The sequence below is a fragment of the Phascolarctos cinereus genome, unplaced genomic scaffold, assembly GCF_003287225.1.
Source record: "Phascolarctos cinereus isolate Bilbo 61053 unplaced genomic scaffold, phaCin_HiC Scaffold_5;HRSCAF=322, whole genome shotgun sequence".
Lineage (NCBI taxonomy): Eukaryota > Metazoa > Chordata > Mammalia > Diprotodontia > Phascolarctidae > Phascolarctos > Phascolarctos cinereus.
The window spans coordinates 81,681,820-81,705,515 of record NW_027555958.1 but is presented as its reverse complement, the minus strand read 5'-3'; positions in this window follow the sequence as shown (position 1 = coordinate 81,705,515).

The following is a 23,696-nucleotide window of genomic DNA, read 5'->3' as shown; positions in this document are numbered from 1 at the left end:
ATACAGTGAGTACTTAGCAAACAGCTAAGCAACCTTATTAACCTAGCCCAGAAATGGATTGACCTGCCACTGTAGATTGACATTCTACCCTTCAAGGAGCCAGCCCAGCTGAGCAAAAAGAGCAACTCTTCAAACATTGATGCCTCCCCCCAAAGTGACCTCGGTGGATACTCTTCGAAGGGAGAGAAGGATTGTCATAGTCAGGATTCAGGAGGTATCCCTAAGTCTCCTGTGTTTCTTAAATGTATACTTCGTTACCTTTGTACTATAAGCTAGATCTCACTCTCCCTACGTATGTAAGAGCAGAGTGTGTTCATTGGCTCGGGGTATTGTTTTGTAATGATTGCTGTTGTTATACCTTCTCAGAAAATAAACTGGTTGATTGATCCTGAGACACATAACCATATGGGGCTTGTGAGCAATAGTGATAGAAACTTCAAATCTTCAGCATTACTCCTAGAATTCTGAGTGGAGCAGTAACCATTATTCTCCGGGGAACCTACCTGACAATCCACTAGGAGTTGGGAGTGAGTCCAAAAGGGTTGCTATACTTTTCACCAATGAAAGTAATTGATTTTACCTAATTATTATGAAATTAGAAATGAGATATGGGCCTACTCTTTCACTTATTGCATTCTGAATGCATTCTTCCCCCTTCCCCTCCCCCCTCCCCCACTCAGCTGCACTTTGACCCTAGTAGTAGGTTTCATCCTTGCTCAAGACTGGCATCCTAGTTTCTACCCCTCTTGTTGTATTTAATTGAATAAGCATTGGTTAAGCTTCTACTATCTGTGTTAGGGAAGGTGGTTACAAAGATTAATAATACATAAGTTTTATCTCAATATTGGAGCATGAGGTGGGGTGAGGGGAATTGAAGAGGAAGACACAAATAATATACATTGTAGTTGGAGGAGCAAAGGAAAAGTCCAGGGAATTTGCTCTGAGAAATTTGAAGAGGGAGAGATCACCCTAAACTGAAGGGGGAAGGAATCTTAATTAGTTGGAGATAGAATGAATTCAACCTATGCCTGGGGGATATTGGGAGCAAAGTCAAAAGACAGCATCTGCCGCTTTGATTGAAAGCTATAGTAGGTGAGGGGTATTTAGAATAATAATACACCAGAAAGGATGGGTTGTAGCCACATAATAGAAGGCCTTTAATTCCAGGGGTTTAAATTCCATTAGTTAGGCACAAGATACTAGGTATCTCTGCTCTGGTGTAATATTAATTAGCATTTATATAGTGCTTTAAGTTTGCAAAGCACTTTACAAATATTATCTCATTCCATCTTCACAACCGCCCTGGAGGTAGGTGCTATTGTTATCCTGATTTTACAGATAAGGAAATTGCACCAATTTTCAATACCAATAACATCATAAATCTAGTCCCTATCCCTAGGCAATTAATGGGGAGCTATTGAAAGTTTATGAATGGTGGAAGGATGTGATGAGAATAGTGTATTAGGGAGATTACTTAGTTACTGAGGTGAAGAGTGTAACAGAAGATAGATTTAGATAGGAGCCTGCTGCAGGCACCTGCTAACTGTGCTTAAAATAACCACATTAGGGTTGGGCCAGAGGATGAGACCACAGAAGACTGCAATTCTGCCCTCCTCAGCTCCTTTCTGAATGGCAGACAGCATTGCCTTCTTGTCTCATTTGTTTTCTGTCATCAAAATAATGTGCATCTTTTCTTAAAACAGAATTCTTCCCTCCCCACATAAGGTGTGCCTCCCCCAGCTCTACAAGCCATTTTCCCTCTAATCCCAATGAGTGTTTTTTTCACCTTTAAACTTTATTTACTTTATATTTTTACAGTATATGTTTTATATGTATTTATTGTGCCCCTCATTAGAATGCAAGCTCTTTGCAAGAAGGGCTTTTCTTCATTTTTTGAACTTGTATCCGCAGTGTCTAAAACAGTGGCTGGCCCATAGTGGACACTTAAAAATCACTTCTTGATTGATTGATTTCACTGTCTCCATCCGAAGTAGCTATTCAATTTAAATTCTTTGGCTGAGATAGGTCTCAGAAAACAAAATGAAAGCCCAAGATTTTGATTACATACTTTGGAGGTTAGATTATGATAATAACTGACATTTATATGATCCTTTAAAGCAAGGATCCTTAACCTGGGGTCCAGGTCTGTGCATGGACTTCAGAGGGTTTTTGTGAACTTAGAGGGGGAAAATTATGTTTTTATTTCAGTATAATTGGCTTCCTTTGTAATCCTATGTATTTTATGTTATGCATTGAAAACACTCTTTTGAGGAGTCATGGGCTTCACTAGACTGCCAAAATAGTCCATAACACAAAAATGATTCAGAATCTTGGCTTTACAGTCTGCAGTATTTTATGTACATTATGTCCTTGGGGTCTCACAGGACCCATGTAGATATTAGTATTTCTGTTTTGGAGATGAAGAGATTGAAATACAGAGAAGTCCTATCATACAATCACTGGAAAAATCTGAACTCTCTGACTTCCCACAATTCTGTCCACTGTACTGTCCTATGCAACTTCGGATCTCTTATGATTATGTCTACCAATAAAACATTACCTATTTGGGAAAGCACAAAAGAGTTAAATTTAGACATATAGTCATTTACTAAATTTAAATATTCACCTGCATCCTTCAAAATAATTTGTTTGTTTACCAGAATTCAGTCATCCTTAACAAATTTGGGCACTGCCAATAATGAAGGAAAATCATGAAAAGAATAAACAATGTACTGTATTTTTGTCAGTTGAATTATTTCTTTGGCTTTTTAAAAGCTAATTGGATAAAAAAATCATATTTTTTTTTAAAAAAGGAACTATTTCACAGCCCAAATCTGCTATCTGAATAGGGGAGCCTGTATGTAAGAAAAACACATTATTTGACATATTGGGTGAGACCCAAGTTCAATCTTTTCCAATATTTGCTCTCTGACTGGCCCCGTGGGACATTTTGTAGAACATTTCATGTTTTATTTCCATGATGCCAACTTCAAAAAATAGGGATATATTCCAAAAATATAACTGAAAGTTAGCCTTTCATTTGCAAGGTGTACCATGCTTTCTGGTCTTGTTTAAAGGGAGATGACATCCTCAATGAAAGCAGTACTTACATATTTGAGCTGATAACTAATCATCTGACCCTAAATGTTTTAGGTCCATTTCTCTTTTTTTTTTTTTCCAACAGGGACCTACAAACCATTGGATGAATATTCCTTCTTATTTTAGTTGTTGTAATGAGTTCAGAACACTTCTTGCCAAAGTCTCAAGGATAATCTTTGCCAACATCTGATCATTACCAATGTGTTCTTTCCAAGTTTAACCCATAATACCCTTCTACCACACTAGTGGTTTTGTATGAAAGTTTGGGAACCATACAGAAACATACCGAGCAAGTTGTCTTTAGTCATTTCAATCTGAGAACATGTCTTTTATAAAAGATTCATTTTACTTGTGTAGACACAACCTTAATAGTATCAGTTCTAACTTAATTATTTTTTGTATATCAGTTGCTAGTTAAAATGTAATTATGCCATTAACTAACTAGTATCACATCATCAACAAAATAGTTTATTTTCTCTTATCTCCATTAGGCTGGTTGAAAGGCAACATTATTTAGTAGAGAGAGATTGAGCTTAGAGTAAGGAAGAGGTAAATTCAAATCCCACCTTGACTTTCTGCAGTTACTGGCTAGTCCTGGACATCCTATTGTCACTCGTGTTTGGTGACTGCCTCCAGTCTTTCCCCACTTGTCTTTGTTATAATGACATGTCATTGATCTGCTCTCCGTTCCATCTGGCAAAATGTGCTCAGGTCTGGAGTGGCTATGCCAGCTTCTCTGTGGAAACTCTCACTGTAACCATCAAGAACCATAGTATCTGAATCATAAATGACCCATCTTCTGTAGTCTTTCATTTTCCTACATCTCATTGAAATATCTTTTAGAGGAAGGATGGGTTACATTCATGGAATACATTATAATCTTAGAGAGTTACTTAAAATTCAGAGGGGTTCGGTGACTTACCCCTGGTCACATGGTTAGTAAGTATCAGAGGGGAGATTTGAATTGGGGTCTTCTTGATTTCAAGGTAGCAATTGATACACGCACAATAATTGAATTAAAACTGATTCTATTAAGATCGTGTCTACACAGAAAAATTAAAGGGAATAGTTGACTCTTAATAATTCTGACAAAATTCCTATGATTGAGAAGAGTTTGGGATTTGAATGTTGGTTGTTTGCATTAATTAGATTTATTTAGGAAAGTCCTCCCTTCTGTGCTTTACTTTGTATGAGGATATAGAGTCTGGCTAGAATTTAATTGTCATCATCATCATCATCATCAACTACTTTGTATAGATCGTGTGTGTGTGTGTGTGTGTGTGTGTGTGTGTGTGTGTGACAGAGAGAGAGAGAGAGAGAGAGAGAGAGAGAGAGAGAGAGAGAGAGAGAGAGAGAGGGAGAGAGAGAGGGAGAGAGAGGGAGAGAGACAGAGAAACAGAGACGGAGACAGAGAGACAGAGAGAGGAGAGAGAGGGAGAGAGAGAGAGAGACAGAGAGAGAGAGAGAGAGAGAGAGAGAGAGGAGAGAGAGAGAGAGAGAGAGAGGGAGAGAGAGAGAGAGAGAGAGGGAGAGAGAGGGAGAGAGAGAGAGAGACAGAGAGAGAGACAGAGAGAGACAGAGAGAGACAGAGAAACAGAGACGGAGACAGAGAGACAGAGAGAGAGAAAGCAGTGATACGGTGGAAAGAACATTAGCACTGGAGTTAAAGGACATATGGGTTCAAATCCTGATCCAGATATTTGTTACCTATGTGACCTTGAGCAGTAAGTTCTTTGTCATCCTTGTCCATCAGTTTCCTTATCTACAAAATGATGGTTTTGGACCAGATGACCTCTGAGGTCCCTTCCAGCTCTAGAGCTATGAATCTATTAACTCAGAAGGCGTATCTACTGAAATAATTCTCACTAGGTTTGCAGTGGCAGAACTAGAATCCTGTGAAATAGGGTTACCAGTACTTTCACGGTCTCTCATACATAATTTTGTGAGGAAGGTGCTTTGTGAACAGTAAAGCATTGCTGAAACAGGATTTGCTGTTTGTTGTTGTTATTGTTGCTATTGTTGTTGTTGTTGTTGCTGTTAGTCTAGTGTTGTAGTCTACAAAAGTGTTTTCTGGCCGGGTTTTTATACACTGCCCTTTGAAGAGCTAATGGAGCTAGCAAATCTAGCAGTTCCCCTGGCATTTTGGGAGCCTTTAGCTATTCATTTGGGTCCAATTCACATCAATAAAAGTTTTCACCCTGGACTGAGTGGTGGTGAATTGGACCCTTTCTTCTTTGTGTATTGATGGCCCCAAGTAGGGGGTTTCAGTTGAACAGCTCAGGCCTAAAGGTCTAGAGTCTTCATACCACTGAACATTTGGCAGCCAGTGTTTGGAGGCCCACATATTCGAAATATTTGTTCTTTTATGCTCAAAAGAAGGTCTTTCAATTAATTACATGTAATTTCACAGCTGCCCTGAGGACGGGTTTGGGTTCTCATGAAATACAGTCTCTATTGTTTTATGAGCTCTGCCTGTGGCTACTTCAGCAATACAAGGGCATTCTCAATGTGTGTTTATGTCCTTGTGTGAAAGGACCTTTTGTTTATCTTACCAGAGCCATCCAGGGCTTGAAAATGAGAAGCCACTAACATTACCTGGAGAAAACACATTAGAATATCAGAGTTCTGGGGAGGAAAGAAAACAAAATATTCCTCTTGGCTATCTTAAAATAGTACTTCATTTATGCTTAGATCCAATGAGCATTTGAAAAGTCATGCTTTGAAGCTAAGCAGCAGAAATGAATGATTCAGATTGTCATTATTTAGATAGCCATTTGACAAACATTTTTATTGCTCCTACTATGAGCACCGCTCCTCACCTCTCTAAATCATACTAAATTTATTTTTTGCCATTATGCCTTGAATCATCCCTATTGTCCCAATCTATTTTTCTGTCACTAATATCTTCAGCAAATCCATTGTGCTCCCTGGGCCTTAGTTTCCTCATCTGTAAAATAAGGAAGTTGTACTAGATGATCTCTCATATTCTTTCCAGCTGTAGGTCTATGATCCTATCATGGTCCTATTCTTCTTTCAGTTTAGTGAAGCTCAACAGAAAAGAAATAAAAAAAAAAACTTGGAATGACCTGTTCTTGAGGAAGCCACGTGGGCTCCATGTTTTCTCCAACTTGTAACAAAGCTTCCCTTTAAAGAGGGTGATTACCTCTTTCCTGAACCCCAGATTCACGTTTCCTAATGCCTACAGCACATCTTTATCTGAATGTTCCACTAGTACCTCAAAGTCAGCATGTTCAAAACAGAGCTCTTTCTCCAGTTGGAGTTGCTTTGGAGGGAGTACTCATAGATTAAACCACACATTCATTTTTATATTGAGATGTTAGAGTGGATTACAAAAGAACAAACAGGCCTGCATTGCTGCTCTAGACTTCTAGGAGAAAGATGTACTGGAGTCAAATGTCAAATGAATAATACATTTTTTTTTCTTGTTGGTCCTTCTTGTCATCCTCCTCTTCTCCTTATAATTTCTGTTTTTGTTTCCGTAACTTAAGGGAAAGTTGGCACTGAGTATACTAGTGCATCAGAGTTATCTACGGTTTTTATTAAAATAGGTGGTGTGTCTACTGGCTATGCTCTACAAGGGCATTGGTACCAAGGGGAGCTATCTAGTTGAAAGAAATTCAGTAAAACCTGGGACATGAAATTTAAAATTCCACATGTTCCAGTAGAAAGCAAACATAGAAAATTGGGTATTTCCCTATTGAGTTCAAGATCCTATTGCTGTTAGGCATGCATCCCTTGGCTCTTTATTTTATGTATATTTTATTTATTTATTCCAATTATATGTAAAAACAAATTTTGACATTTGTTTTTTAAGATTCTGAGCTCCAAATTCTCTTCCTCTCTCACTGTCCTTCCCCCTTTCTGAAAAAGCAAGCAATGTGATATAGGTTCTATGTGTGTAGTCATAGAAACTGTATTTCCATATTAGCCATGTTGTGAAAGAAAACACAGACCCCACCCAAAAAACCCAAGAAAAATAAAGCACAAAAAGTATGCTTTGATCTGCTTTCAGACTCCTTCAGTTCTTTCTCTGGAGGTGGATAGATTTTTTTCATTGTAAGTCATTTGGAATTATCTTGGATCATAATGTTTACTGAGAATAGCTAAGCCATTCACAGTTGATCACTATATAATATTGCTGTTACTATGTACAATGATCTCTTGGTTCTGCTCATTTCATTTTGCATCAGTTCTTACAAGTCTTTCTAGGTTTTTCAGAAATCATCATGCTCATCATTTCTTAGAGCACAAGAGTATTCTACCACAATCTTATACCACAACTTGTTCAGCCATTCCCCAAATGATGGGCATCCCCTCAATTTCCAGTTCTTTGCTATCAGAAAAAAAGAGCTTCTATAAATATTTTTGTAATATAGGCCCCTTATCTTTTTTAAAAATCTCTTTGGGATACAGATCTAGTGATGGTATTGCTGGGTGAAAGGGCATGCATAGTTTTATAGCCCTTTGGGCATAGTTCCAAATTATTCTTTAAAATAGTTGGATCAGTTCACAATTCCACCATTTTTTCCATACCCTCCAACATTTGTCATTTTCCTTTTTGTCATATTAGCCAATCTGATAGGTGTGAGATGGTACTTCAGAATTGTTATAATGCGCATTTCTCTAATAAATAGTGATTTAGAGAATTTTTTCATGTGGCTATAGGTAGCTTTGATTTTTTTTCTTCTGAAAACTGCCTGTTCATATCCTTTGATCATTCATCAATTGGGAAATAACTCATATTTTATAAATTTGACTCAGTTCCCTTTATAATTGAGAAACGAAGCCTTTATCAAAGAAACTTGATATAAAATCTCCCCTCCCCCATTTTCTGCTTTCATTCTAATTTTGGCTGCATTGGTTTTGTTTGTGCAAAAGCTTCTAAATTTAATATAATTCAAAATCATCCATTTTGCATGCCATAATACTCTATCTCTTGTTTGATCCTAAATTCTTCCCTTATCTGTAGATGTGACAGGTAAAATATTCCAAGATCCCTAACTTGTTTATAATATCACCCTTTATGTCCAAATCACATACTCATTTTGGCCTCGTCTTGCTATATGGTGTGAGGATGTGCATCTATACATAGTTTCTGCCAAACCACTTTCCAGTTTTCCAAGCGATTTGTGTTAAATAGTGAGTTCTTGTCCCAAAGTTGGATCTTTGGGTTTATCATACACTAGATTACTATGGTCATTTACTGCTGTGTATTGTGTACCTAATATAATCCACTGATCCATGACTCTATTTCTTAGCCAGTACCATATTGTTTTAATGATTACCACTTTGTAATACAATTTGAGATCTGGTACTCCTAGGCCACCTTCCTTCACACTTTTTTTCATTGACTCCCTTATTAAATTCTGTACCTTTTCTTCTACCAGATAAATTTTGTTATGACTTTTTCTAGCTCTATAAAATAATTTTTGGTGGTTTGATTGGTATGGCACCTAATAAAGAAATTAATTTAGGTAGAATTTTCATTTTAATATATTGGCTTGACCCACCCACATCCCTTGATTCCTGAACCTGGTAACTCACTGCTCACCAGTCTTCCTGGATTTGAATGTGCTACTGGTTTCGTCTGGGCCTCCACTTTGGGCAGTAGTATTGCTCTGTACCTATTTAGGTCAATCAATCAATAAACATTTAATAAATAACCTACCATGTTCTAGGCACTGTGCTAAGTGCTGGACTGTAATTGGCAATCCCAATCTCAGCCATGAATTCTGCTTCAGTTGGCACTGACTTCTAGATTTTCAGTTTTAAAACTTGTATCAACAACAACAACAACAACAACAACAGACTTGTATCCTTGGCCATTGACTTCCTGCTTGCCTTAAATTTGGTAATGCTTATGTACTGTACTATCCCAGCAGAAATTTCTCCCCTACTTCTTACTCATGCTTGGTCTTGACCTTGGCACTGCTTAAGGATGTGACTAGATAGTACAATGCAAGATGATGGATATGGTTTTCTTCCATTAGTACTTTTTAGTTCTTCACCTTGTAAAATATAATTCCACTCAGCTGAAATGAAGTATTAAAACCAGGAAATCTCTTTTTAGATGCATTTTAAAAATTGATCTCCACAAAATTTTGTGAAGTTGGTAGGATTTCTGTAACTTAATTAAATAATTAAAGCAGATTTAAATTATATAAGCCTTGCTCATTCACTGATTAGACAAACATTGTCTAAGCATCACTGTGTGCACTATGCTTTAGTGTGTGCTTTACAAATTTAAGTTTAATACACTATTTGGGGTTAGGATCTAAAATTAGGTGTAAGATGAAAATCACTCTAGTCAAAATTACCATTGAAAATCCCTCAAATTGCGTATAAAGTATAGCATAGTATATAAAGTATAGCATTCTTTAAACTGTTACATTTTAAAAGGGGTTAGGGTCTCTTTAAAAGATGACAATTCCTATCAGAGAACTGATAAATCCAAGATGATTTCTAAGGAAAAATTGCACATAAATTTTATTTTTCAAAATAGCCTGACTCAGGAGCCAGATGGGTATAGGGATTTGTACTCAAATAGGAGAAGAAAGAAACAGGTAAAAAATTAGCAGGATAACTGATGACAGAAGAAAAAAATATCTTACAGGGGTTTCACATATATAGGGTGATTAAATTAAAAAGTGATCACGCTATTACATAACTTTCTCCTTGCTTCACCTTGGGGCAAGAGAGGACACAATGATGTCATAGAAAACACTGTGGGGGAGCCTTCTACTAGCTGACCAGAAAAGCTAAGAAGGCCAACTAAAGCTATTCCTCAGCTCGACTAGCTTAAGCAGAATGAATAAACTATCTGTGGATTTGATAGACAGGAAATTCTAGAATCACATGGTGAGGATAGATGCTAACATTATGAAAGGCCCGAGGGAACTGGGGTTCACCAGAAGAATAGAAGAGCCACATACCTTATCTTTTGTTCTATTTTATGAGATATAGTTATTGAATGGGAAAGTCAATTAACAAAAGGTTGCAGTGAATTATCTTCATTATTTTAATTGTTATCTCTTCCCTCTATTTTTTTCCTCAGGCATAAGTTAAATTAGAGTGATTTAAATGTGTATATCATTGTATAAAACAATAACAATGTTGTTTTAAGAGCAACTTGGAGCGACTAAGTAATTTTGATGAATATATATGTACATACTATACATATGTACATATAATGTATACACACATATTTGTGTCTAATGGTAGCCATCTGTAGGGCAGGGAGGCAGGGAGGAGGGAAAAAAAGGAAAAAAAAAAAGTTATATGATAACTTTATTATATGTTTAAAGGGATAGGAAGTACATAATAGATCTGCAATTTCATGTGCAGTCATCATTCCTTTATTCTACTGTGTTATGGAATGCTTGTTTTATTTCATAAATTAAAGATAAAATAAAATTTATTAAAATGTGCATTTGATGAAACTCCATTGTTTTCTAAAAGGTGATTAGTTTTTATCAGTTTCATGGTGAATCTGTGCCAGCTACCAGGGATTCCTTAAGATCAAGGAACAACATATGATTGACATCAACTGCTTAGGACTTGGGCCAAAGAAAGTACAATAGGTCTTGAAAATCTTTTATAGTAACTTTTTATCTTATGTTTCCTTCATAGACTGAATGTTTGAATATAGTAAGAGCACCAAGAATCATACTGTATCCTAGGAAAAGAGCAAGCTAAGGACAAAGCAACGACCTCAATATCCGTAAATTATGTAAACTAATAAGCTCAAGAAATAAAAAAAATAGAACAAGTTTGGGGAAAAAAGATAAAATAATGAAATAAAGAAGGGATTGGTGGGTCATTTTAGGTTTTGCTTTTCCAAGGACATTCTAGGTGATAAATTAGAAACATTTATTTTACTCATTTGGCTTTATTTTTTTAATTTTTAAAAATTTTATTAATTTATTTTGATTTATCAACAATCACTTCCATATGTTTTTGAGTTTAAAATTTTTCTCCCCCTTCCGCCCCACCACCCTCCCCAAGACGGTGCACAATTTGATATAGACGATACATTTGCATTCCTATTAAACATATTTTCACATTAGTGAAGTTGTAAGTAAAAATTAAAACCAATAGGAGGAACCATCAGAAAGAGGAAACAAAACTCAACAGAAGGAAAAAAAATGATAATGATTCAACTTCCATAGCTTTTTCTTTGGATGTGGATAGCATTTTCCATCACAAGGCCTCTGGAGATGTCTTAGATCCTTGTAATGCTGAGAAGGGTTAAGTTTATCAATATTAGTCATCACACAACATGGCTGTTATTGTGTACAAAGTTCTCTTGGTTCTGCTCACTTCACTCAACATCAGACCATACAAGTCTTTCCAGGTTTTTCTGAAGTCTACCTGTTCATCATTTCTTATAGCACAATAGTACTCCATTACATTCATATACCACAACTTGCTCAGCCATTCCTAAATGGATGGGCATCCTCTCAATTTCCAATTCTTTGCCACCGCAAAAAGAGCTGCTATGAATATTTTTGTACATGTGGGTCCTTTTCTCATTTGTTTGATCTCTTTGGGATATAGCCCTAGAAGTGCTATTGCTGGATCAAAGGGTATGCACATTTTTATAGCCTTTGGGCATAGTTCCAAATTGTTCTCCAACATGGTTGGATCACTTCACAACTCTACCAACAATGCATTAGTGTTCCAATTTTCCCACATCTTCTCCAACATTTATCATTTTCCTGTTTTGTCATGTTGGCCAATCTGATAAGTGTGATGTGGTACCTCAGAGTTGTTTTGATTTGCATTTCTGTAATCAATAATGATTTAGAGCATTTTTTCATATGACTGTAGATGGCTTTAATTTCATCATCTGAGAACTGTCTGTTCATATCCTTTGACCATTTATCAATTGGGGAATGGCTTGTATTCTTATAAATTTGACTTAATTCTCTATGTGGTTTAGAAATGAGGCCCTTATCAGAGAGACTGGTTGTAAAAATTCTTTCCCAATTTTCTCCCTTCCTTCTAATCTTAGTTGCATTGGCTTGGCTTTATTTTTGATACCTCCTGTTCCCTCATGCTGCCACTTCTACCTCTACATAGCCATCCTACCTGTCTCATCCTTTCTATTTCTATAACTACCACCCTAGTATAAGCCTTCTTTGCTATCCGATTGGGCTACTGCAATAGCTTCTTCCTGCTTCCACTCTATTTCTTTTTTAATCCATCCTTTACATGGTTGCCAGAATAAATATTCTTATTCATAAATCCCTGCATTACACACGTTTCCATTAAATCACTCCATTAGGTATTCAAATCATATTGAATAGAGGAAGTTCACCCTCTTATGCGTGACATTCAAAGCCCTTCACAATATGATGCCATTCTTCCCTTCCAGACTTCCCTTCCCCACCACATACTTTGCCATACAGGGATACAACATATCCCTCTGGGACTTTTCTTATCCACTTCCTAATATCTGTAACCCAGCACCACTCTCTGGCTTGTTGAGATCCTACTCAAACTTTTACTTTTGTATATTTGTTTGTTGTTAGTCACGTCCAACTCTTTGTGGAACCTATTTGGGGTTTTCTTGACAAAGATGCTTGAGGAGTTTGCCATTTCTTTCTTCAGCTGCTTTGACAGATGAGGAAACTGAAGCAAACAGAGTTAAGTGACTTGTCCAGAGTCACACAAGTAGTAAACATCTGGGGCCAGATTGGAGCTCAGGAATAAGAGTCTTTCTTACTCCAGGCCTGGTGTTCTATCCACTGTAGCACCTAGCTGTCATGCTCACAATTTTAAACCCAAATTAAATACTTCACCCTATCTAATCTTCCACTATTGCCTTATAAGTGATGACCTTTCCCATTTGATCTCACAGGGGACATAAACGACAGACACTCAAAGAGGTTAAACAACTTGCTTAAAGTCAAATTAGGAAGAAAAAAACAGAGAAAATGATGTCATCAAACAAAAGTTTGCCTGATAAAGGAGATGGGCTATACATGTGGTGCACTTCTGGAAGCAATCAGATTAGAGTTGTACCGAATGAAGAGGCATAGACAGGCTGAGATCTACACTGATGGAGGGAAAATCCAATATTGATGAGGTCACTAGTCTGTCTGCGTACTGGAGAAAGAAGGATTATCTGGTTTAGGAAAGCAAATAGAGCAAAAAAAAAAATGATGAATAGAGGGCCTTGAAATACTGTCTAGGAGTAATAAGATCTAAAAGCTTCTGTTTCTTAAGTACATTTAGAAACATGCACCCCACTGGAAAGATCATGAGCTGGGCAAGAAGAGGATATAAATTCTTTCATTTTGGGGCAAAGTTAGTTGTACAAAATATGAACAAACACTGGAAATGGGATCCAGGTGTCCAGAGTGACAAGAATGACTTACTTTGGTGTGTGCTCTTTGTTTATGCTGTGAAGAAATGCTTTGTTTGTTTAACTTACGATTGTGGAATGTGAGATTGGACTTTGTTTAACATACATTTGGTTGTGGTACAAAATAATCCATCTCCTTAAAAAAAAATTCAGGTTGTAAAATTTGAAGCCGTGCTGAGTCACATAGCCAGAAAGAGGTTGAGTGAGTTAATTGCTACACAGCTGGATTAGACACAATGCTTTCCCAGTGACTAGCACAAGAAACAACTTCACAGCTGAAAACAGGGAGAAGTTGTTGCAGGAGATGGGATAGTGTGGAGCTGACTGCCTGGCAAAAGGGAAAGGCACTCCATGACAGAAAAGTAAAGAAGTTGCCTCAAAGCTGCTACACAAGTTGTTTTTTGTGAAAGATGTGAATGATACATTAGGGCAAGAGAATAGGAAACAATTGAAATATTAGCACTAGAATCTAATACTTAACACTCTTAACACTTAGCCCCATTGCTATGTTTTGTGTTCTGAATAAATTTCAGAAAAGGTTCATATTCAGGTTACTACTCCATAGTAGTTGCTTGGTGGGTTTTGGTACCATCTCTTCCAAGAAGTCTGCTTTGACTAGTCTATCCCACATTGTTCTGTTTTTAATATAACTTCTTTTATATCATCATTTATAAATTGAACAACATTTTTTTTGTAGTATCTGATTATACAGGATCTGGTGTCATTCCTTAAGTCACAGTATATTGTGTTAGAAGGTACCTCAGAGACCATCTTGTCGACCCTGTACTTAAATAATTAAGTAAGTAGACAAACAAGCATTTATTGAGCACCTACTTTGTGCTAGGATCTAGGGATACAAAAAGAAAAAACATTGAATTCAGAATTGATTGAATGACTAGAATCAAACAATTGTGATTAATTGACTGATGTGAACCTAGAGGTTTCTAGCAGACTGTCCTTGCTTGTTTCTGTACATTTTTTTTTATCATATCAGTTAAATTCAACAAACATTAAAGACTTGAATGAAAACATATATTACCTGCTAAAACGATTTGTGAAGACACAACTTTGCAGATGATATTAGTAAGAATAGTTAGTATTTTGCATGTCAGCCATAATTTTAAAAGGAATCAAAGGGTTGAAAGGATAAAAAGAAAAGAAGTTTCTTCTAAAATATTCCCCAAAGGAGTTATCTAGCCTCTGCATTAAATGTGATTAATATTGTATGACTTACTCTTGATGAATTCACAGTGCTTCTCAGTGACATTGCTTCCTTTTCTTACAGGTCACAAACCATCCTTTTAATAACATATTCCAAATTTTTGCAAGGAAAGTAAGTTTACATTCCTTATTTGAACAAGTCAAACTCTCTAGTTTATAGTTTGTAAAATCAACTTGTTTCCTCTTTTTAAAATGGCTAATTTGCCCATATCATGTCATGAGAAACTACTTTTGTTCTCTACACTAAAACAAACAAAAAACATTGACAGATGCTCAGCATGTTCCATTTCTAGGGGAACACCATAGCATAAAGGAAAGCACCCTGAATTTCAGGTTCATGAGATCTAAGTCTGAATCCTGTTTTAGATACTGGCCATAAATTCATTTAATCTCTTAAGAGTCTCAGTTTCCTCATCTATAAAACAGGGATAAAATTACTTGCAATATCCCTACCAAATGATGCTTTAGAGAGTTAAGTGCTTTTAAATGTTAAAGATTGATATAAATAAAAGTTTGATTCTTTCAATAGCATGGGATGTGTTTTGTCCAGACAAATTTACCTGAACTCATTGAGGGAAAGTTGATGCCCTCTTATAGCCTCCTCACTCATCTTGGATTTCAATTTTCTGTTAATTATTTTCTAGTTTAAAGGTTATTTTTCTTGGTAGAGAAAACAGAAGCAAAATATGAATTAAGCAGCTCAGTCATCCATTACCATCATCTCATCTTTACTGAGAAACATTCCTATGCTTCACTTTAGATCCCTGACCTCAACGTATAAAAATCATTTTTATTATCCTTAATATTTATTCAGAGATTCTGCATAGACAAAATTAATGGGCCTAGAAAAAGAAGGAAAGTGGGTGAATGGAGGTAGGGAATCTTTACATCAAATTTCTCTGAGAGTGGTTTGGTATCCAAGATACACAATTAATAAATATGGTTAATTGTTGTCCTTTGTTCTTGAAGAGGACCGAAATGACATCACTATGTTGGGGTTAAAAAACAATGTGTTTGTGGCCGATAAGGACAATATGAGCTTGGAAGACTCTAACACAGGCTGGGAACAAATAATCTATACGAACACTTAGAGTGGATGTCTTTAAATTTGTGCATCTCACATTTCTTTTCAGCTACTGCAGTTCTGCTTTGGTCATAGACCATAGCCCCTTCTTTGATGCAGGCGTGCCATGCTGGGCAGTCCTGTGCTAGTGTCTCCTATGTTCACAATCAATTCCAAAGTTCTTCAGAGGGACCTTGAGAGTGTCCTTTTATTGCTTTTCTGACCTCCAGGTTGGTGCTTGCCTTGTGTGAGTTCTCTATGAAATAGTTTTTTAGGCAAATATGTGTTTGGCATTTGAACAACATGGCCAGCCCATAAGAATTGTGCTCTCTGCAATAGAGTTTGAATACTTGGCATTTCAGCTCGAGTAAGGACCTTAGTGTCGGGTACCTTATCTTGTCAGGTGACCTTCAGAATCTTACTAAGACAATTCAAATGGAAGCAATTCAGTATTCCAGCATGTCACTAGTATACTGCGCAGGTTTCACAGGCACACAACAATGAGGTCAGCACAACAGCTCTGTAGACCTTCAGTCTGGTAGGCAGTCTAATTTCTCTTCTCTCCCACATTTTCCTTTGGAGCTTCTTGAACACTGAACTAGCTCTGGCAATGCATGTGTCAACCTCATCATCAACTGGGTCCTGTTTCTCCTTAGGCTGATTTCTTTAAAAATCACTCCCATTTTGTCTCACTATCTGAAGTTGTTTTTCAATGGCTCTTCACAGCATATCTTCTACCCATCTTGACTTCCAATTTCCTACCCAATTCAGCTTATGACATTGCTCGGTTGCTACTGTAGGCCAAGTACACATCTATGTGATTCACCTTTTCCTTCTCCTTCACATAGTGTCTCAATGACGGCTTTTTGCATGCCAGGGGGCAAATTTGAATGATGCTATGGCCTTTTCAGTAACTTAATAATCAACGTATCAGGGGCCAAACTTACCCCCTTAATGATCATAAATTCCCTACTGGATTAAAATATAATTGGGAAATGTTTGACAAAATAAATAAAAATGCAATACAACATAGATGATTTTATTTTATGGTTTTCAAAACCAATATGCACGGCAGGGATCCGTTTCTACTGAGTTTGATGCTACTGTTCTAGGGCATCTTTTTACCTAGTAGGGATATGCACCAGGGGCATATATATGGTATAAGACAACCACATTCTCTTTACCATGAATCCCTTTGGTAAAGGGTATGAACTCTGATACCATGAGATCAGTGACATCGTTTTGCTGTGTGACTAAAAGAAGATGGACTCAATCAACCAACCAGTATATATCAAGCAACTACTGTGTGCTAGACCCTCTGGGAGGCCCTAGGAGTACAAATGTAAAGAATGAACCAATCTCCACTTTCCAGAAGTGAATGAAAGTCAATGACCAATTTCTATTCAGGCTCTTTCTGTGTACATCCTAATCTCAAAGAGGACCTACATTGATGCAGCTTCTTTTGATGCTCAAAGAACTCTATTTCCTCCTACTAACTATGACTTAAAACCTCAGCATTGTCTTTGATTCTCTTGGTTCCCACATTCTGAGAACTACACTGTTGTTTCTACTTCTATGTTTCTTGGCTCCATCCCTCCTGTTTACTATTAATTACAACCACATTAGTTCAGCCTCACATTTCTCCTTGTTTAGACTGCTACTCCTAACTAGACTTTTTAACTCTTGTCTATTCCTCCTCCACTACATCTTTCACACTGACTCCTGAGCAATCTTTCTATTCAACTTCTAGGAATATGACACTTGAGAAATCTTACCAATGCATCACTCTGATAATGCCTGAACTGTGCTTTCGTGATCTAAAACCTGCAGTGACGCCCCACTGACTACTGAACAGAGCATGAACTCTTGATCATGGCATTCAAGACCCTCCTCAGTCAGGCCCCCAAATTCATTTCTAATCTTATGTAATGCTATAAATGTTCATGTACTCTACATTCTGGTAAAACTGTACTATTTTCCAATTTGATGTTTTTCTAGCTCTTTACCATGTCTATACCTTTGCTTATGTTAATTGAATCAGTCAAAGTCTTTCACAGATTATCTTGAAATGGTTCCCTCTGTACCCTGGAGCTATGTGACACCCTGACTCAATCATTGGACCTTATTTAAAAAGAATGATAGAGAATGTATCCAAGTGGGAGCTTCCAACTGCTCTATCTTTCAGAATCACAATTCTAGAATATATTCCAGTGGGCTGGAGTGGGAATACTGGCTCTTTAGCATCTTTAGAGTTTTAGACTTTATAGTAATTCTGAAATTATGAATAGGAGAGGAGACTAATATATTCCCTATGTGGAGTGTAGGCAAACTTTAGCATATGAATTAATTCTATAGCTATGTGGAGAGTGGGAAGAGGCTGTGTTGTCACCTATGATCTTTTTGGAACAAGATTGGAACAAAACCAGCAGATCTGAAAGAATTGCACATTAGTTGAATATGGTTCTGCTACCTTCAATAATCTTTTTTTTTCTTTTTGGGTAGGCAATGGTGTTAAATGACTTGCTCAAGTCACACAGCTAGTGAGTGTCAAATGTCTGAGGCCGTATTTGACCTCAGGAACTCCTGACTCTTGGGCCAGTGCTCTATCCACTGTGCTAGCTAGCTGCCCCTTACCTTCCAATAATCTTATTTAATCTTTGAGATTTTTACCCAATTTTACTAAAGAAAAGTGACTCACTCAGAGTTACACACAGTGACAAAATTCACTGAAAGGTAGAGCTCTCGATATTTTTCCTTTCCTTTGACCCAATCATAATTCTCAAAAGAATGAGAGCCAGATACAATAAGGAAGAGAGTCAAGTGAGTAGTTGCAGAAGGGTAAGCTTTGACTCGTATTTTCTTAAATCTACCCCAGCCAGTGTCTAGCGCTTGGCTCTTACTATCATTTACACTTTCATTTGCCCAGGTAATATCCCTATTCTAAAGTTATTGAAAAGACTATCCTAGATATTAAGAGTGAATAGAGATAAATGGTACTTTACCAGACTTCCATTCTATGTCCACTAATGTGCTGTAGGGCCCATTCTTCCTTTGAAAGTATTCACTCATTCATTCAATAAAGATTTATTGAAATATGTATTATTTGGAGGAAAATACAAAGACGGTAGAGTGAAGCCAGCATTTTTGCCAAGCTCTCCCAACATACCTTCTACAAAATCTTAAAAAAAAAAGGCTAAACTGAATTCCTATTGAGAAAGCCAAGAAAAATCACAGTGAGTTATGTTTCTAGCTCAGAGCAGTATAGGAAGACAGAAATATAGGTCTGCAGACACTGGGGTGGGTAATGGCTATAAGTTCTGCTAGGCAGAAGGATCATTGGCTGTGGGCTCTGGAGGTTGTAGCAATGGGAATATCCTAGGTCCCAGGGATGGTAAGGGGACTGAACACCTGACCAGAAGGAGATTCCAAAGGACCTTTGTACTAGCACTAGAAGGAGGATCAGGTGCCACTTGACAACTTTTTGCCCATTACCCAGTTCCAGATCACAGTTCCAGGGTAGAGAAGAGCAGCTGCTGTCATGAGGAAGCAAAGACCCTACATGCATAAGGAACAGAGTGAAGACCAGGAGGGCAATAACCAGACCTCTCCTTGGATCACAGAACTTTGGAAGCACTGAAAACTTACCAGCTCCCATTGGACTGTGAAAGCATCAGAAGGCAATTAAAAAACCAAACCAAACCAAACCAAACCAGAAGCTCAGACCAGGCATCCCATACCTCCCCAATTCCCAGAGGTGTGCAGAGCCCAACTCTAACTTTGTCCAAAGTCAAGAAATAGGCTGGAGAAATGGACAAACAACAAAAAAGAATCTGACCATAAAAATTTACTGTGATGACAGGGAAGCTCAAGACATAAACTCAGAAGAAGGCAAAGACTTGAAAATGTCTTCAAGCAAAGCCTCAAAGAAAAATGCAGATTGGATACAGGCCCAATAAGAATTCATAGAAGAACTAAATAAATAGATTTTTAAAAGAGCAAAAATGATTTTTTTTTTACAGACCTGTAAGGGGCATCTAGGTGGTGCAATGGATAGAGCACCATCCCTGGATTCAGGAGGACCTGAGTTCAAATCCAGCCTCAGTCACGTAACACTTACTAGCTGTGTGACCCTGAGCAAGTCACTTAACCCCATTGCCTAGCCCCCCCCAAAAAAAATCTGTATTGTTTGCTAAACACTATGTTAGGATTTATGGAGAATGCAAATGAATCAGACAATATTTCTTGCTCTCAAGAATTTATACTCATATAAATTTAGAAACCAGATTTCATAATTAAAAAATAGAAAAGATTTATTTTAAAGGGACCTCAGAAGCTCTCTAATTCAAGCCATATCTAACCAAGAATTCCTTCAAATATATCACATGACATCACTTGGATTAAATCCCTCTACTTACTGTTCCTCCTCCTTATTTATGAAGTTGATTTTTTGAACCCAAGTGTTAAACTTTGCATTTATCATTGTTATCTTTTATTCTTTCATTTTCAGCCAATCTTTTTTAATCCTGTGGAGATATTGGATTCTGATTTTGTGTCTTCTGCAAATTTGACAAGCATTTTTGCCTTGGCTTTGATCCCTAAGCATTGACAAAGAAAAAAAAAGTTGACTTTAAAAAATCTCCCCTGTCTAATATTTGGGAACAGTCCTGCATCTCAAATCATACAATGTTAGAGATAAAAGAGACCTGAAAATTATCTAGTCTATGCTCTCCTCATTTTATAGATTAGGAAATGAAACCCCAAAAGTTAAGAGACTTACCCAATGTCACAAAGTCAGACCTAGAACCTAGGTGGCCTGAATCTCATCCAGTGTTCTTTCTATTACATCATGTGATCTCTCTAATTATTGGCTGTTTTCTCTTAAGCACCACTTTGAAAGTATTTGATGACAGTTATAAAAGGACAATGCTCACAAGATCATTTCAAAGTGGGAGGCAGAGAGCCTCACCTGGGTATATAAACTATCAAAGACCTGTAGTCTTAAGTTCTCATTCTGGAACTTTACACATGCTAACTTTTCACTTCTTCATGTCTATTACCTACAAAATGAACCTAACAAAACTAATCAGCATGCCTGCTTAACATGGTTGCTTTAAGGAAGAATCAGAAATATACTGACTATAAAGTCCTTGCAAATATGAAAAAGCTAATTAATACAGGTACTATGCTTGATTAAAATATAGAGGTCCCTGTATAGGAATCAGGTGCCTATCCCACAATGGGTCAAAACAAAACATTGCTCTTAGTGGAACTCATAGCTACACACCTGGTCTTACTAAAATTCTACTTAAAGTCAAATTTCACCACTTGAGTTATTATTATTATTATTTTCATTTTTCATCTTGCAAATGGTTTACAGACTTGCTGGCTCTCTTTGAGTCTTCTAGTATTTTGCAATTCAACTTCAAATTCTTTGGCATGGATGTAGCCTTGAGTGAGCCAGCAAGAGCAAAGGGTGCTGAGTTTGGGGAAAGACAAATGTCCTGCAATAGAAGAGCCTGTGGCCTAATGATATAGAAGCATGTAGTTGTGCATTGGCTCATCATATTCAATCATTTCTCATTTTCTCCCCACAGGACTTAGGATAAAGCAGGGGAAGAGAAGAAAGCTTGTCAATCAACAGCCTCTCTTCTCTCCTCCTCTTTGAATTTCCAAAGGGTATGGCAAAAACAGTAATTATTTTAGTTTTTCTCTTTGCTAACACACAGTACCTCATAGCTGCAGCCTGTAATAATCTTCTCTGGAGACAGAGCATGTGTTAGAGGATGTGTAGGGATGTCTGGCTAGAAATTATTTGTTGAGAGCTTAATTCAGCTTAAGAGAAAGCATCGTGGATGAGACAGAAAGCCAACTTTGGAATCAGGGAGACCTGGTTCAAGTCTTGTCTCTGACTCAATTGCCTATGAAGCCACAGGAAAGTCACTAAATCTCTCAATGACTCAGCTCTCTAAGACTGTAAGTTACAGATGTGTAACCAATCTGCATCAGCAGAAAGTCTTCTCAAATGGGAGTTGTTTACACTGATGAAATTGCAAGTCCAGACAAAGAAATAATTCAACCATTTTCCAAAGGCCCAGGGTATGATTGGAAGTCAATTACATACATTTGTGCTAAAGCCATTTCAAGGTCCAAGGAGACCTTGGAGAGTGATCTGATAACCTTCTTTTGAAGTCAACCTAGGGATTTGATAAAGAAAGCCACAAAATTTCTAAATAGATGAAAAAGATATAATATACAGTTATAATAGGAAGATCATGAATGTTTTACTACAAATTTGTTTACTTTGATTGAAAGCTCCTTTTAGGTAGCGAATGTGCACTTGTTTGTATCACTAACAGGATTTAGTAAAGTGTCTTCTACAATAGTTTCTCAGAATATGTTCATTTAATTTGATTTTCTTGGTAAGGTCAAAGCACAAAGCATGTGGTGTAAAGGCATAAAGAAAATGCATTTTCATCCATTGAAGGACAATCGTTTTCTATATTTTATCTTTATAATGTTAAATTGCTATGCTGCTCATTCCTGAGTTTTTTTTATTTAGCTAAAAGGTCCCACATGAAATTTTAGGAAATAAAACCCTATGAAATCAATTGCAGTGTGAAAGAATCCATTAAAATAGACCTGGTTAATAGTAGGCGTTTCTAGATTGCTTCTTTTGTATTGCTTTATACTCATTTCCTTCTTAGTATTTATTGAGCAGCTGGAGATGAAGCACGTTAGACCTTAAATTCTTACATACGGCACCTTTGTAGTACTATTTATTCACAAATCTCAAATCATGCTCCTGGCAGTCTTCCTAGCCAGCTGTGGTGTTTGAAAGTTCAAGTGCAGGGATGAAAGAGAGAATCCAGGGCTTACAGAGGTGAACCAGCATTTATATTCCACCCTTTGCCTTCACCTCCCTACCAACTCCCTAGCTGCTTACCCCAATTCCTTCTTCAAATACCGATACATCAAGAACCCGTGATTCCATCACTAATGCTCCTCCCCTTTTTGAAGCTCAGAGAGATCGTGACACATCCATGATCACACAGCTAGTAAGTATCAGAAGAGGGATTTCAACTCAGGTTTTAACACTTGATCTAATACACCGTGCTGACTTTAAGTATCTTGTACTTAGTAGGTGATTAATAACGTTTGTGGCATTGAATTAGATTCACTTTACAGGAAAGATGACTTACCAGAATTCACAGTTGGACCCACAGAATAAATGGGTATATTATTGATATTGGTATCACCTAATCTGTGGTATTTTTGTGAGAAAAGCAATTTGTAAACTAGAAAGTAAATCTAGACTCAGACATTTAGTAGCTATGTGACCCTGGGCAAGTCACTTAACCCTGTTTGCCTCAGTTTCCTCATCTGGAGAAGGAAATGACAAACTGCTCCAGCATCTTTGCTGAGAAAAACCCAAATGGGTTCATAAAGAATCAGACACAACTGAAAATGACTCAATAATAATAAAACATGCAGGCATTATTATTATTATTATATTATCATTATCATTCATTCATCATTATCATTATTATTATTATTATTATTATTATTATATTATCTAGTAGCTAGGTGATGCAGTGGATAGAATGCTAGGCCTGGAATCAGGAAAACTTGTCTCCTGAGGTCAAATCTGACCTCAAACACTTACTAGCTGTGTGACCCTGGACAAGTCACTTAACCCTCAGTTTCCTCATCTGGAGAAGGAAATGACAAACTGCTCCAGCATCTTATCCCACATGGGTTGATAAAGAGTCAGACACAACTGAAAATGACTCAATAATAATAAAACATGCAGGCATTATTATTATTATTATTATCATTATCATCATCATCATCATCATTATTATTATTATTATTATTATTTATTATCTAGTAGCTAGGTGATGCAGTGGATAGAATGCTAGGCCT